The sequence below is a fragment of the Crassostrea angulata genome, chromosome 2 (assembly GCF_025612915.1).
Source record: "Crassostrea angulata isolate pt1a10 chromosome 2, ASM2561291v2, whole genome shotgun sequence".
In the NCBI taxonomy this organism is placed as follows: Eukaryota; Metazoa; Mollusca; class Bivalvia; order Ostreida; family Ostreidae; genus Magallana; species Magallana angulata.
The window spans coordinates 34,548,965-34,566,993 of NC_069112.1; the positions used below are offsets into that span (position 1 = coordinate 34,548,965).

The window sequence follows — 18,029 nt, forward strand, 5'->3', positions numbered from 1 at the left end:
CACTTATGAGAACGCATTCTGCTATTATATACAGATACTTAAACATGTCCAATTGTACGGAGTATTAAGCCCATACATGCAAGCTATACGTCCAGATTCATTAAAGTTTTGGCTATTATGGATTAGATACCTTAAATCTAGATAACTTTTCAATTTTTAGCTCACCTGAATCGAAGCTTTACATGTAAGTACTATTCTGACCATTTGTTTTCCGTCCGTCTGATGTTACCTTTTTGTTTTTAAATTGAATGACCTCTATAGAACACCTGGGCCAAATTTTTTGAAAGTAACTGCAAAACATTTTTTGCAGGGAATTCAAAATTGATTAATTGTTAAGGAATTAACCTATTTAAACAAAGACATGTATAGCTCATTTGCGTTTTTTTTTGTTATTTAAAGTTAAATATTTTATGACTGTTCAGTGCTTCCTCGATATCAAAATAGACGAATAAATACACAAATATATTACATTACTTAATAAAAACAAAATGTACGCAATGAATGATAGTAACATTTGTATCATTTTTATCTAAATAATTTTAAAAGATTAATACCAAATTCAACTAACTCATTCAAGTAAGTCATGACAGAACCAACGTTCTAGAACACTGTTTTAGAATACATTCGATGTGTTTGCCTTTATGAATTGAATAAGTAGCTCATTTTTGTTTTTGAAAATCTCTTCCATCTTTTTATCGAAATAAACAGTTGTTTATTTTTGGAGGTTTTTCTTGTTAATCATTGCCTGATACAAGTTATCAACACGACATCATAAATTCCTTACAAAAAATAGTATTACTAGTATTTGTTAACGTGTCATTTAAATTGTTTTTCACTTTGTATTTCAGAAAGAAGTGACATCATCGAAATTATTATTTAGACACTGATCAATTTTGGAGTCAATGTTTTTCCTGTAAAGGCTCTACTGCAAATAAACAAATAAGTGCAAACCACTCTTATTTCTTGTATTCATTCTGATTATTCATGTCTTTTTTTTAAACCTCGAAAAAAAGGACGCAGGACAGATAAGGCAGCACATCGTTTTGATATGCTAATGAAGGGATAATGAGTTATGACGTCATAATATACGCCCCGCCTCTGTATTACCATATATAGAATATATACCGAAAACAGCAGTTTAAGCATAAAATACGGCTGATTTAATACTTCATAAGTAAAATATAACTACGAATCACTCATGTGTGTTTTTATAAGTTTACAACAATCAGAATATACGAAGAATTTCCATAACGCATCTGTCGTATGGGTGTGAATCTGCGTCCCAAAAGCGCTCGTCAGACGATGTAAACACGTGTTGCTGGTATTCCCGATGATGGCGATCTTTTGATGATTTATCAGGTATGTAGATTAGATATACAGTGTATTTGTAATATACATGTACCAGATAGCTCAATAACTATTTTATTGTGATTTTATACTGTTGATGCATTTCTGATCGACTTAATGTGTTGTTTCGTTCAAAACATGAGGAGAGACTGCATTGTTTACATTTAGGCCTATACAATGTACATGTACATGTAGCTTTATTGCCAGTCCGTTAAATTGTTGATCATTTTCACCAATCGACACGAATCAGTTCATAGTACTTGTACTGACAATATTAAGCTTTACACAGCTGTTTCTTTTTATTTCAATTTGTAAGTAAACAATACAAAGACTGTGTGAAAACAGCTGATTTGATTTTCTGAAAATCAGTACAGTGCAGGCTAAAAAATGCTGATTTCATTTTCTGGAAATTGGTGAACAGCTGATCAATAACACCTTTCTACTGTGTTCAAAATTCTTCCATGACAGTTCATTTATATTGTTTACACATTCATCCAGTTGATATATTAAGATGTTTAAATAATTAGTTAAATAATTAATTCTTAATTATTACTAGTTTGTTTTTAGAAATAAGTATATTACTACCATAACACTGTTTGAAATCTTGTCACCTGGGTTCATACTTATGATGCTGTACTATTGGTAATAAAAAAAAATAAATAATAATAAACAAATGACTGCATGTCTCCATCTGATTTTCTCTAAATGAGGAATCTACATTCATGGTCATATATGGTATTGTTTGTGTAGAATCTGCATATGTAACTTTCAAATAAAATTTGAAGTGTTGGTCATTTTACCCATCCATTCATAATATATGTAGACCTATCACAGAAATGTTCAAATTACTGTTGACATGTCCTTATATGTATGTAAATTAAATTGTATGACTTCTCATAATTATATTTTGTTATTTGCAGAGTAATTTGAAAAGTGTCACACTGATTTGACAAAAAAAGGCTGGAAGAAAATGTAAGTAAATAACATACATGTATAAGTTCAATAATTTATCATTGAAATAATGACCAATCTGATTATTCTATGAGACAATTCAATTAGAAAAAGTATTTTCAAGTACGAATGGTTTCATTTAATGTTTTAAAATGATTGATATAAACTGATATAAATTGATATATATGTTATTTATAAATCTACAATTTTGAATATTGCTCATCAACAAATCAACATGGTATGTTTTAATTCACACTGACTGCACCAGCATTATATAATATCAATCAATCAAATCAGTTGAGAGAGAGAGAGAGAGAGAGAGAGAGGGGGGGAGGTGCATTTTTAAGGTCAGGCCGGGTAAAATAAAGGGGTGCAATTAAACTAATATCATGCACATATCAGGGGTGAGGATGCGAGTAATTTCAAATCGATCAAACTGAAAAGCTGTATTTGAATTTGTGCAAAATTAAATGCACATCTTAACATAATGAAATGTTTATTAAGATAAATAAATTCCATTGACTATCAAATTGTAGAAAATCCTCCATTTCAGTCTTTCAGCCATTTTGATAACAAGTTAAACTTACTGAAATATATATAATTTTCATTTTAGCTGGTACCTGCTTTGTCTTGAGATTTACATAAATGATGTTCTTATTGGTGATCATTTACCCGCACCCTTATCCTGGTGTCATATACAAGATGAAATGATGGAAAGAAAAACCTGAACTTTAGAAACAGGAAGACTGTGTTTTTGAAGAGAGAAGAGGACCAGAACTAAGAAGTCATACAATAAACACATTGACATCATAAAAAGAAATTGCAATTTTGAGTTTGCATGCATATTTCAGGTTTAAATGTTGTCACAGAATTTTTTTTCAGAAAGTCCCTTTATCTTCTTGAATTAATAAAACAAATGAACCAAATATAATTGTTTCTATATATATAATTTTGTTTGAGAAGTGGAAAGGGGATGGTATGTAAATGGGCAGGAGAGAGAGTCTCTCACATAGGAGAATTCAGACTTATTTAAATTCAATATATTGATGTGAACCAAAAATGGCTTTTGATCGCCCTGTTGCAGGATTTACACATGCACTCTCTTTCCTTTCTCAGTAATGAGAAATGAGAGTTTAGAATTTATTTTGTGAATGAATAGATATGCTAACCCTCCCCCCTCTCCTTAATCCTCTGCATGTGTTGAATAAAAATAAAAGTCAATTTTAATTAGTGTTTAAATTACAAGTGTAACATGTGTAATACAAAGGTGAATACTGTTGATTGCTTATGGGGGATGGGAAAAGGCCTCATACATGGGCAGATCTACATGTATAGTCCCCATGGCAAATTCTAATTTAATTCACAATTTACATAGTAAAACACCATGGTACCTGGCCCCTGGCAAACAGAATTAAGTTACCCCTTTGAACCCCCTCCCCAGAATAATATTAACAGACCCAAGCAGTGCTATAGAATATGCAGTCATTGGGCAAAGGCTGCACATAAATAATGAAAAAAATACTCCATAATTTATTTTTTAATATATATTATGAGAACAATTTCGGTTAGTTTATTAATATCAGGGGCTTCATTTGTCTCTGTTGACATCTAATCCCTCAAATAATTGTGTACAATTAGCTCTTATATATTTTTCTCCCATTACCAAAAAAAATATTAAGAAACCAATAACTCCGCGAATGCGGTTAACCAAGAGAACTGATACACAACGGTTTTTTGTTTACATCCATAATACAACAGAGGAAATGCGGACGATTCATCGTAACCATCTTGTCTCTTTTAAAATAAATAAAACAGAAGCACTATGTTTAAATAACCATTTACATAATGTACTGTTGAAACATATCCTAAAATTAATTCGGATTATGTGATAAAATGACATCGCGCCTATATCAAAAGAGTTATCGCTAAAAGAGTTACTTCCCCGTTTGGGATCACTTGTGCGTTTGAAATGTGTATTGATTTGAGAGGACTTCTAGATTGAGAAATTAAATGCAAAAGTTCAAGTGCAAGACGGCTATAGATATTATTAAACTTGGTATGATTTTCTTCCCTTTGACGAGTTCTTTATAAAAACTGATGCTCATTTTTTGAGAGATGGAGGTTTACTTTGTAATTGTAATGAAAATATACAAAAATGCACTATTTTAGGAACAAGTAGCCAGTTTTTAAAGAAATTTACATAACTAGTAAACTTTACAACTGAATGAGCATTGATTTCTATGATGTGTGGATAATTTTTTGAATATGTTGCCATATTACTTACTCTTAAATATCTTTTCCTTGCCCTTGAACTTTTTTTCTCATTTAAGCATTGACGATTTTTGTCTAAAAGACGCCCACGTGACCCTAAAAAGTCACGTGACCGACAAATTTAGACATGGTCAAGTAAAGGAGACCAATATCTTTACAATAACACCCAAAACAGTTTAGAACTATTCAATATGCAGAAATAAATAGACAAAAGCAAAACGACATCCTTTTACTGCTGTTTAAAAGCAAAATGTTGCCTTAACTGTCCTGCGGATGCATTATATTTTGCAACCTCGGCATGTATAAGTCGGGGAAGGTGTACTATTAAATACAAATAAGAGAGTTATCTTCGATAGAAACAAATTTGTGATATAAATAGTGAATATAATGAGGAATCATACGGTTTATTTTGATATAATTTCATTTAAAATTATACCCCGATTTTTCAAACAAATAAAAACGTAGTTGCATGTTATAAGTCAATTAATTTTACGTAGAAGTAAATCACGGGGTGAATATTCAGTGCAGATTAACATCATACAGAATTAACCATCCAGAACATTGTCTTGTGTATTATTAAAGGGGCATGGTCACAATTTTGATCAAAAATTATTTTCCCGATTTTAATGTTTACAATGCTTCAGTGAGGCATTTTCAATAGGCAACCAAAATTTAAGTGTCATTCGTTGAGTTAAAAGCGAGTTACAGAGCTTACAATTCTTTGCAATGTAAACAAAGCGTTTGTCTACATTTTGAAAGTTGAAGTGAAAACTTCAGTTTTAGACCGAAAATGAATGTGGAAAACTTTAAGATTTGTTTATTCATGCTTGAATTGAATAAGAAGATGGAAAAATTAGCTTGAAAAAGAACTTTTACTGGGATATTGAACTAATGTAACAAAAGCAGGGCACGAGCCTTGTTTACATGACAAAGAATTATGAGTCCTCTATCTTCCTTAAAACTTCACACTGAACTTCCAATTTCATATGGTCATTCGAAATGCATTCCTAAAGCATTGTACATAATAAAAACAGAAAATTAGAATTTGACCAAAATCGGGACCAGGCCTCTTTAAGGATCATGTCTATATGAATCAATGATGATTTGCAAAAGTCGATAGTGTACAAGTTCTACATGCTGTAAAAAATGCCTGAAACAGTTTTGTTCTTTAATTTAGGCTTGACTAGTGGACCTTTAATTTTAGAATAATTAAGTTAGGCTAATAGCGTCAATGATGTATTCCGCCAATATGATATTTTCCTAAAAATTCCTATAGTAAATGTACCTGTACTTTGAGATGACCCCTAAATAGAACCAGACCACAGGGGCCAAGCCCGTTTTAACATTTATTTTAATGTAACCATAAATAAACAAAGGGGTCGAACTCTGACCCAGATAAAAATCTACCAGATAAACAAGAGGCCCATGGGCCACATCGCTCACCTGAACAGCAGTTCCTTGTAACATTACATTTCGAAGCATATGCTTTTTCTATTTTAAACATTGAACCCCTTTCTGGGAACCCAGTATTGGTCCGAGGTTTATGGTTGGCTTGAACAACATATATAGTAACATAGGAATGAAAATGTGTAGCACTGCGGCGGGACTGCACGTACACAGCCTGAAAAACTGAACATAGAAGAGTTCCAATTCATAAGGAATAACTCTCAGACTGTACAGAACATCAAGAAAGATAACTCTTGGTTCCACTACATTAGAGTTTACACAATTTGAGGATCATTACATAGTAATCTCACAAACTGTAGCATTATAGTTCTCGAGAAAAACTTTTTAAAAACATTTTCAAAATATCTTTCTATGTTAAACTTTGAACCCCTCTTGGGGCCACAGTATTAGTCCAGTGCTAAAGCTTTAATTATTTGGAATCTACATTATTTAAGGATGCTTGCATAGTAATCTCACAAGCTGAAGCATTATAGTTCCCTAGAAAAAGATTTTTCAACATTTTCCCTCTATATATTTCTATGCTAAACTTTGAACACCTCTTGGGGCCCAGTATAAGATTGAGGTCACAGCTTTTATATTTTCGAAACTACACTATTTGAGGATGCTTACGTAGTTATCTGACAAATTGATGCATTGTAGTTCTCGAGAAGAAGATTTTTAAACATTTTCCATATTTACTTCTACATTTAACTTTAAACCCATCTTGGGTCCCCAGTATTAGTCAAGGTGTCACTATTTTAAAACTGTCGAACCTTCATTATCCAAGGTTGTATGCATGATAGTAATCTCACAAATTGAAGCATCGTAGTTCTCGAGAAGAAGATTTTTTTTTACATGTTACCTTTATATTTCCAATATAAACTTTGACCCCCTCTTGGGGCCCCAGTATTGGTCCAGGGGTCACGATTTTACCAATTAGGAATCTACATAAACCAAGGATGCATGCATAGAAATTCCACAAACTATAACATTGTAGTTCTTGAGAAGATAATTTCATTGTAGTTCTTGAGAAGATAATTTTTAAACGTTTCCTTTATGTTTTTTAAAATGTTTAAATTTTGAACCCCTCTTGGTGCCCAATCAATTGTCCGGGAGTTACGATTTTTACAAATTAGAATCTACATGACTGAAGGATGTACATATATGCATAGTATTATCCCAAACAGTTGCATTATAGTTCTTGAGAACAAGATTTTAAAACATTTTCCTATATATGTTGAAATATAAACCCCTCCTGGAGCCACACTTTTTGTTCGGGGGTCACGATTTTTACAATTTAGAATCTTCACTACATAAACAACCTTTTGTGTAAATATTGGCATTTCTGGTGCAGTGGTTCTTGAGAAGAAGATTTTTAAAACATTTTCCTGTGTATTTCTATGTAAAACTTTGAACCCCGCCTGGGGCTGCAGTTTTGGTCCGAAGGTCACGATTTCTACAATTTAGACTCTGCATTATACCTATCAAAGGCCAGGACGCCCACAAAGGCCTAGAGCTGACATTTTCTTTAAAATAGGTATCATTAATTTTAATTTCTGTACCAATAATCGTATATCAAATAATATCATACGAATAATTAAATATTTTGTGTAACTATATTCGTTCATATCATAGTATTTATTGCCAAGCAGACAACATGCAAATACATATAAGACGTGCGTTCATCAACAAGATTTCACAATAGCCCTCGCCATGCAACGGGACACATCCGTCCTCGACCAGGGATCCCCCGAGATAGAGATCCGTGCACGCGCTGTCTGAGTTATATCGTACGTACTATAAGTCCATAAATACCACAACATGCAACTATATTTTTATATGCAATTTTAACATCACCATGTGATTGTTTACTCAGTATATTTCCTTATAAAATACGTAGTGATGCATTTGTAATACAATGAATCATAACTCATCATGGTTACAAAAATCGACGAAATTTCAAAGTTCAAAAATAAATTATCTTCTTACTGCTTTAAACACTCTTTAAGCAAATTTTACGGGTTCATCATTTGTATACGAGGGAAACACATTAACAGTGTTTTCCTAATTATAATAAAACATACTTTTTTTAAATATAATTCCCGTGCGAAACAAGATTATCTATGGTATGGTTGTTTATAAATAAATCCACACCACGTGCGTTGATCTGCCGTATCTATAATGCCCAACCAAAACTAGCTGCAATATTGCAACAAAATCACAAGATAAATTTATCGCTTACATTTATTTTGGAGACCGTGCCCGATAACAAATCAATTTACATATTAATGTTTATTTTTATCGGGCACGGTATCCAAATTAAATTTAAGCGATAAACAAAAATAATATTTAGTGAATTTTTACACCTTATCGTATTTTATATAGGTTTTTTTTTGTATCGTGTTTTTTTTTGGGGTGCACAATTGAGTTGAATAAATAGAACAAAAGTCATGAAAACATTTTTCCTATGTATTTCTATGTTAAACTTTGAACCCCGCCTGGGGCCCAAGTTTTGGTCTGGGGGTCAGGATTTTTACAATTTAGAATCTTCACTATATATACAAGCTTTTGTATAAACATTGGCATTTCTGGTGCAGTGGTTCTTGAGAAGAAGATTTTTAAAACATTTTCCTATGCATTTCAATGTTAAACTTTGAACCCCGCCTGGGGCCCAGTTTTGGTCCGAGGGTCACGATTTTTAAAATTTAGAATGTTCACTGTATATTCAAGCTTTTGTGTAAACATTGGCATTTCTGGTGCAGTGGTTCTTGAGAAGAAGATTTTTTAAACATTTTGCAGTTACATTGACTTCTGACAGGGCCAGCCATTTTGGTGTCTTCGTGAAAGACTGATTCTGATTGGATCATCAGGAATAGTAACCAATGAAATTGAGTTGAACATTTTCTTTCACAATGGCCGGTCTGGTCAGAAGTTGATGTGGCAACAGAATAAAAGTTAAGTTTGGAGAGTATAAAAGGAATTTTATCGGAATTTAAGGATGTAAGTAGCGTGCGTTTGATGTGAGATTTTAAGAGATTAGTGCGAATGTTTCTCGACTTGTTGCAATACTGCTGTTGTCATAGGCAAAATGCCATCGTGAGCCCTGGACCGGTAAATGTCCGAGTATGGCGACTTCGAGAGAATAATGACGTATATCTCCGCTTTTTTAAGACCCATCAACTTGAAATTCGGCATGAGTGTTTCTTATTCATTACTTTTCTGAAAAAACATGCATATTGTAAGTGTTGTGAAAAATAACTGATTTATTAGGCCTTTAAAGCGAGCTGGTAGTTTTTTATCTGGGTCAGAGTTCGACCCCGTTCTTTATTTATGGTTACATTGAATTAATGTTAAAACGGGTTTGGCCCCTGTGAACCAGACAGTCGATTTTCTTGCAACTTCGCAGATAAACTAGAGTTGGTGTAAATTACATATGGTAAAAAATAAAGAATTTTATTATACCGTAAATAAAATAAATTAACTTTACTTATTTTACAACAATTGATCAGCAAGTTCTACACTTTATGTTAATATCTCTCGTTGGCACGGATGTTAGCGCGAGGGGGTCATTGATGTGGGAAGAAGCCAGAGTACCCAAGGAGGACCTATGTGTCCAAGCAGACGACCGTCAACCCTATCACATATAACCACTGTCGATCACCGGGATCAAACTCGGGTCGCAGTAGTCAAAAGCGAGTATATTGTCAACTACGCTACTAAGACAACACAAACTATTCTATTGATCTATTTTTGATGTTTACTTATTTTGTTTTATTTGAAAAGCTCCTTTTGTTCAGCATTAGAGCTGATGGCGTAAGTAGATCAACGTTACCTTATTTCAGTCTACTCAGTATATACAACAGATGATAAAATGTTAAAAATAAACAAATCAATGAAAATCAAAACTTAAGGTTATGGTCCATACCCCACTAGATAAATAAAATGCGTACAAAATTTTTTCATATTTTTCAAGCGTGTATCTGAGGATATGTTCTTATCAAATTTTAACCTGTTGGCTGGTCAATCGGTATTATAAAAGCTATGGCCGTTGCTAAATATAGAACCGATTGCGGAAAATGGCGCTTTTCATATAGAATATAAGCCTAAGCCTGAAATTTGACTTTCACAAAATCATTTTTGACTTATATCCCATGTAAAATAAAGGAATTATTATTTCAAAACAACAAAAATTATGTTACACTTGCATATTATTCAAAACAAAGATAAATCTGCATATAAATTAGATAAAATGAATAAATTTTCAAAGAGAATTAAGGCTCTTATAATTTAATTTACGTACAGAATTCTCTAAAATTTTGATATCATTGACACCTTAACGTCCTTAATCAATTGGAAAGAAAATTACCAAAGGGACCGGCCTTTTCAGGATCAGAATTTACATATTTTTAGTAAAATTTTGTTGATCGAAAGCAATTTAACGAAGCTAACAATGGGTTAACAGTTGATCACTTGCTATTTCTTTCTACCCATAATTCATTCTACTTCCTTTAAATAAAGACAAAAAAAAAAGATTTTGCATTGATATTTCAATATGTCTGAATTAAAAGAAATATTATTAACATAATGATATGTTGGACATTTTTTTTTTATTTCAAGTGTTCCGTCCTAAAGTGTCTGCAATTTTCCACACCCTCTTTTGTTGTCCACATAACACACCCCTGCGAATGTTATTGTCATTTAAATGTTAGACCATGTGGTTTTATTTGACCCTTTCAGTTTCGCAGTAAAAATCGTGCCGCGTGTTTATAGTCTATTTAATAGAATCTAGGTACTTGTTGTCAAATATAAATTCTAGAGGTATATTGATTTTAAACTTTATCTTCATTATCCACTCTACACGTGTTTGAACACGAACGAAAACTCTGTTCTGAATATCATCGTTTAATTTAAACAACCGCTATGTGGTGAAATAAGACATACTTAAGAAATAAACAACGTTATTTAGTGAACATGGCGTTATGAATAGCAATTGCTCTGCTGACATATTCCATGATGCGCGTTAGTAGTAAAATACATGTAGATCCTGTATAGATAATTCCATTTCCCCCATTGGATATTCTTATGATGATTATCAAGTCGCTTTTGTAACAGGATTATTTTACAGTAATATCACATGTTGAGTATTGCAGTTTTCAAAAAGATCATAAACAATTGTTTTCATATGAAAAATAATCCTACACTCAGCTATGTTAAGGGCGTCCATAGGGATATTTATCACATAAAATGTTAGCCTTTGAACAATCTTGGTATTCTACTCCAAAAAATTGTTAAACAAAGTGATATTTTAACGATTTAACGATTATACAAATTAAATAATTTGTTATCGCATGAGCAATTTTTGAGTCTCTTGGGAATACCCTGTCACGTGATACTACTAAAAATAGATGAACCAGGAATAATACGAAAAAGTGCAAGGGCATAACATAAACAAATATAGTTATTTCTGTTTCTAACTTGTAAAATGAACCTTCAATATTTCGAATAGTGCTGGAAGCTTAAAATATTCAAATAAGAACAATTATAACATTCAATGTAAACAGTAAATGAGCAGCAATTTACTAGGATTTCCCGCAGTTAACGCTTATTTATATGAAATGCGTAGCGACTTCATACAGCTCCCAGCACTTTTTGATATAGTAGGGATACAATGGTAAGACATGGAAATGTTTGATATATTTGATCATGTATGCCCTTGCACTACTGCATTTTATCTGATCCATTTCACTTTCAGCGTCATTTGCGTGAAATTAAAACGCAACACTGACTAAGATCACGATTTTAATTTTTATTCTTAAAATAATTGAACGCTGTGAATTTCACTAAAATAATGTTAAAATGTTGTCTCTGTTCACACCACTCATCATTACAAAATTGCTGAAACTGGAAAATTGGAAAAAAAATTTCATCAGTTGCCTCTATTAAGGGGGGGGGGGGTGTAAGTGTTGAGTTTGTAGTTTACACATTTATGTTTCATAATAATTTATGTTACTATGCTGGTGAATAAATTCTTTTAATGTATAATCAGGTTTACTTGTAATCATAATTGATTTTTAGTACTAATTAAAGAAAGCAAGAAGAAGCAATATGTCAATATCATCAAGAATTTATTTTAATAATCAACTTTACATAAACTATAGAGATTGCTTTTCTGTGACAAACTGTTCAACAAGACAAGTGTTTTCTGATTTTTAGTATTATTCAGTCATTATGTGGAATTTATGGAAATTGACAATTCTTCTTACACACTACATGTTCTTCTCTTCTGTCTTTTTGATATTAGGAGGTAGTCCAGTTGATAAGAAAACCAATACCTGAAATGATGAATATATATGAATTTCAAATTTCATTTCAATAGATATCGATGCAAATTATTATAAGAGGTTACATTAGTATCATTATCAATATGATATTAAAAAACAACAAACTATACATGAGTTGAAGTTAGTACGTAAAAGAAATATTTATATAGTACTTACTTTTTATCAACATCCCAAGAAGTGTTTTCAGTAGACCTTCTACTGCCTAAGTAACCGTGAAAATGAATAATGTGTCATAATTAGCAAGCTATTGTGTTAAAGATAACATGAAAATGACACATTACTCTATTAATGGGCATATTAATGGCGGTTTCGATTTCAGTGATATTATAACAGGCATAATCAAATGTTTATTCTTTAAAATTTGTGGAAATTCAGTTTGAACACACTTTAATTTTGTCTTAAATAAAATTAATTATACATTTCGATTTACTTAAACAACATAACAATCTTGTCTATATTCATTCCAGATCCTCACAGTAATTTTTGTAGTGCTAGCACATACAGTGTTTGGCCATGGACTTTTTATTGTGTACTTTGAACATGGAGGAAATGCGATCTAATATTATCGCGATATGAGACCAGTAAAAAACTACAATGAGCCTTAATGCTCTTTATGATCAAAACTAGCGAAACGGAGAACAATTACTTTGCCTGACTGATCACAGCTACAAGCGCTGATGTGACGTAGTCAGCCTCGACACATCATCAGACGACTTAGGAATTTCATGATTTCGCGAGATATAAAGGATAATTTATGATTTTATTTCAGATCACCTTACTTGAACCATTCAAACCCAATAATTAATCATATTCATTTTGGTAGATGTTTGTTAATTACCGAAATACCCATATCTCGTAAAATCTCATGAATAAGGGGCGGGGCTTGTGCAAATTTTTCGAAATCACACGTGGTAAAATTCTTAGCATAAATCTTTGAACACAATTTTGAATTTACCTTATCTGAGGATTCTTCCATATCAGTTTAAGATTTTCTGGCTGATTAGTTTAAGAGAAGAAGATTTTTAAAGGTTTATCCTATATAATCCACTGTTAAAGTTTGACCCCACTTTGTGGCTATACCCTACTCCCCGGGATCATGATTATAACAACCTTGAATCTACCTACCTGAGGATGCTTCCATCCAAATCTCAGCTTTTCTGGCTGATTAGATTCTGAAAAGTTGAATTTTAATGAAATTTAAGTAGGATGGACAATGTACTTATACAATAATTTTTCTATCAATTTTGTATCATCGTGTACCCTGCATCCAGCATTTCATCCTATTTTATTATGTGCAATAATATCCTAGGTATAAAAATTACATTTTCTTCCTTAAATATCCAGATAGCCACCAGAACAGCCCAGTGCTGTATCCCTGTGAAACTAAACTGTATAACCGAAATCAATGCACGTTATATAACTAAAGCTGCTGCTTCCATAAAGATTTTTGAAAGAAGTAATGGAAACTTATTTGCGTGCTTAAAAACAGTGACAACCGAAATCAATGCACGTTATATAACTAAAGCTGCTGCTTCCATAAAGATTTTTGAAAGAAGTAATGAAAACTTATTTGCGTGCTTAAAAACAGTGACATCATGTTTAAATTTAGTTGGTTTTATTATTAAAGACCATCTGTGAAGAGGTATAGAACTGTTTATTTGCATCAAATTATGAAATATTAAGTAGCAAATACATGAAATTCTCTATTTAGCAAAGATCACATGAAGTTGCATGCATACATGCAAGTTTATTTATACTCAATACAATGGCTTAGAAAGTCAATGTCGTGTCATATAGGTTTCAATTATTCTGTGCGAGGCATTTATACACACTGATCACGTTGAAAGATATGTCTTTTCACGTAGCATTATGAAATGTACATTGTATTACAGGGGCCAAGCCTGTTTTAACATGAATTTCAATGTGACTTTAAATAAATAAGGGGTCGAAGTCTGATCCAGATAAAAAAAAAACTACCAGCTCGCTTCAATTCAGAATTTCAAGTTAACAGATCTTAAAATAGCAGAGATATACGTCATTATTCTCTCGAAGTCGCCAGTTTATTTTACCTCGGACATTTACCGGTCCAAGGCTCCCGGTGGGTTTTTGCCTATGACAACAAAAGCATTCCGACAAGTGAAGAAGCATTCATAATTTTTAATAAAAAAAAAATTATATCAAACGCACGCTACTTGCATGCTCAAACTTCGATAAAATTCCTTAAATACTTTCTAAACTGAACTTTTATTCTGCAACCACATCGACTTCAGACAAGGCCGGCGATTTTGACGTCTCCGATAAAGACTGATTCTGATTAGACGATCGGGAACATTAACCAAAGAAATTGAGTTTACCATTAGCTTTCTTTATTAATGGTTACATGGAATTTATGTTAAAACGGTCTTGGTCCCTGTGTATTACATATACTGTAGAAACAGAAATATTCGTTGGGGATTTAATTTTGTTATTTTCGTTGGCAGTATATATCAACAAAATTAAATCCATGACGAATTTTGAACCAAAACAAAAAGATTACGATATAACGGAATTGGAGGCCAACAGAATTTTATTTGGTTAAAAACAACGAAATTTTGACACAACAAAAATATGTGCTTCTACAGTATTCAAATCCTGCGAATGGTAAATGAATGGAATTTTATCTTTTGTAAAATATAAAAAATTGTATTTAAGTTTTGATTTTCATTGATTTGTATATTTTTTAACATTTTATCATATGTTGTATATACTGAATACACTGAAGTATAAGCTAATGTTAATCTACTAAAATCGTCATCAGCTCTAGTGCTGACCCAAAAGGAGCTTTTCAAATAAAGCAAAATAAGTAGACATAAAAAAATAGATCAATAGAATAAATTGTGGGGTCTAAGTAGCGTAGTGGACAATGCACTCGCTTTTGACCACTGCGACCCGAGTTTGATCCCCGTGATCGGCAGTGGTTGTATTTGAAAGGGTTTGGTGGTCGCCCGCTTGGACACGTGGGTTTTCTCCAGGTACTCCGGCTTCTTTCCACACCAATGACCCCCTCGCGCTAACATCCGTTCCAACGAGAGATGTTATTATAAAGTGTAAAACTTGCTTATCAATCGTTGTAAAATAAATAAAGTTCAGGTTTTGTTTATATTTACGGTGCACTTTTAACCGGATGTTGACTGAACAAGGGTTGGATTCGTCCATCCAATAAAAATTTAACTTCAGACTCAAAAGAATTAAATTGTATAGCCTGTCGGTGTTAGTATGCATCAAATGGATTTAAGAAGGCCGATTTTTGTTTTTTGGTGGAAAAACTAAGTATAACAAAATTCTTTATTTTTTAACCATATGTATTTAACACCAACTCTAGTTTATTTGCAAAGTTTCGAAAAAATCCACCGTCTAGTTTTATTAAGGGGTCATCTCAAAGAACTGGTGCAATTACTATAGGAATGTATAGGAAATGATCATATCTGCGGAATACATCATTGACACAATTAGCCTAACGTAATTATTCTGTAATTAAAGGTCCACTAGTCAAGCTTTTATTAAAGGAGAAAACTGTTTCAGGCATTTTTATACAGCGTGTAGAACTGGTACACTATCGATTTTTGCAAATCATCATTGATCCATATGCTCCTTATTAATACACAAGACAATGTTCTGGAAGGTCAGTTCTGAATGGTGTTAATCTGGGCTGAATACTCAGCCCTTGAATCATTTCAATGTAGAATTAATTGATTTAAAAATGCAACTACGTCTCTACCTGTTTGAAAAATAGGGGTATAATTTTAAATTAAATTAAGTCAAAATAGACCGCATGATTCCTCATTATATTCATTATAAATATTAGAAAATGGTTTCTCTAGCAGATAACTCTCTTATTTGTCTTGAATTGTTCACCTTTCCCGACTTATACATGTCGAGGTTGCAAAATAGAATGCATCTTTTATTTCAAGGATTTTACTGATAAATGAAATTATTGCTCAAAGATAAAAAAACAAAAATCCTGAAAAATGTTACACACTCTGCAGCATGAACCCCGATTCAAACTTATTTACATATGTTTCCTTATAAACGTGTCAAATACAACCCCCCCCCCCCCCCCCACACACACACACACACACAAAAAATGAATAATCGAAATGAATACAAGAAAACACAACGGTTGGCACTTATTTATTTATTATTTATTTATTGGCTGTAATGCTTTTACAAGAAAAACAGTGGCTCCAAAATTGATCAGTTTCTCAATAATGGTTTCGATAGTGTCACTGCGTTCTGAAATACAACGTGAAAAACAATTTAAATGACACGTTAAGACATACTTGTAATACTATTTCTGTAAGGAATTTATGATGTCGTGTTGATAACTTGTATTAGGTAATGGTTGACAAGAAAAACTTCCAAAATTAAACAACTGTTCTGATTATATTTCGATAAAAAGATGGAAGAGATTTTCAAAAACAGATATGAGCTACTAATTAAATTCAAAAAGGCAAACACAAAGAATGTATCGAACAATGTTCTAGCAAGTTGGTTCTGTCATGACTTACTTGAATGAGTTAGTTCATATTATTCTTTTAAAATCATTTAGATGAAAATAATACAAATTTTTCTCTCATTCAATGCGTACATTTTGTTTTTATTGAGTAATGAAATATATTTGTGTATTTATTCGTCTATTTTGGTATCGATGCAGCACTGAACAGTAATAAAATATTTAACTCAAAATAACAAAAAAGACGCCAAAGAGCTATACATGTCTTTATTGAAATAGGTTAATTCCTTAACAATTTGATAAATTTTGAATTCCCTGCAATAAAAATGTTTTGTAATTACTTTCAGTAAATTTGGCCCGAAGTCATTCAATTTAAAAACAAAAAGGTAAGAGACAGTCGGACGGACGGAAAACAAGTGGTCAGAATAGTACTTAAGCCTCCGGTTAGGTGAGCTAACAATTGAAAAGTTATCTAGATTTAAAGAATCCAATCCATAATAGCCCAAAATTTACTGAATCTGGATGTATAGCTTGCATGTATGGGCTTAATACGCAGTATAATTTGACATAATTTTCATGTTTAAGTATCTGTATGTAAAGGCGGAATGCGTTCTAATAAATGACCTTTTCCTGTTCTTGAAGAGTTGTCCACCTTCCTTTTAATCTGTTTAAATTAATTCTAAATAAATATTTTCAATGATTTTTGTTTTTCTAATGATTAAATACATACTTCCATCAAAGCATTTATTCATATTCTTAGTGTTTATCTTAAAAATTTTGCTTCTCCCATAGACTGCAACGAAATTTTACTAATTACGTACTTATTACTGCTTAGTTAATAACTAATTTATTTCAGTAAATTCTTCTTTTACTCAAAAATGTATTTCATTTGATGGATATTCAAGGTTTAAAAAAAACTCGGTCCTAATATGGATAGGATGCCATTTAAGAAATAATGAAAATAAATATATACTTTACACCACTGCTACAACCGTTTTCTGTTTCCTTCTTCTTCTCTCCTAAATGATGCTTGTCCGTCCACCCCACTTTTGCCAGACTTGCTATATAAATGGTCACATACTTCAAATTATAATTTTTTTTTATATATTTAAAATAGTTCAATACCAGTACCTTTGAATGAAATGAATCAATTAATGCACGTTTTTTTTTTTTGAGTGAGA

The 18,029-nt window shown here is 32.2% G+C and overlaps 1 long non-coding RNA gene across 1 annotated transcript; it reads left to right on the forward strand.

Annotated features, from left to right (window-relative positions):
* The first annotated feature begins 1,042 nt into the window (after positions 1 to 1,042).
* Positions 1,043 to 3,351, forward strand: LOC128172287 (uncharacterized). The gene is made up of 3 exons (XR_008242236.1): positions 1,043 to 1,359; positions 2,268 to 2,319; positions 2,912 to 3,351. It is a non-coding gene; the product is annotated as an uncharacterized LOC128172287 (long non-coding RNA).
* The last annotated feature ends 14,678 nt before the right edge of the window (positions 3,352 to 18,029 follow it).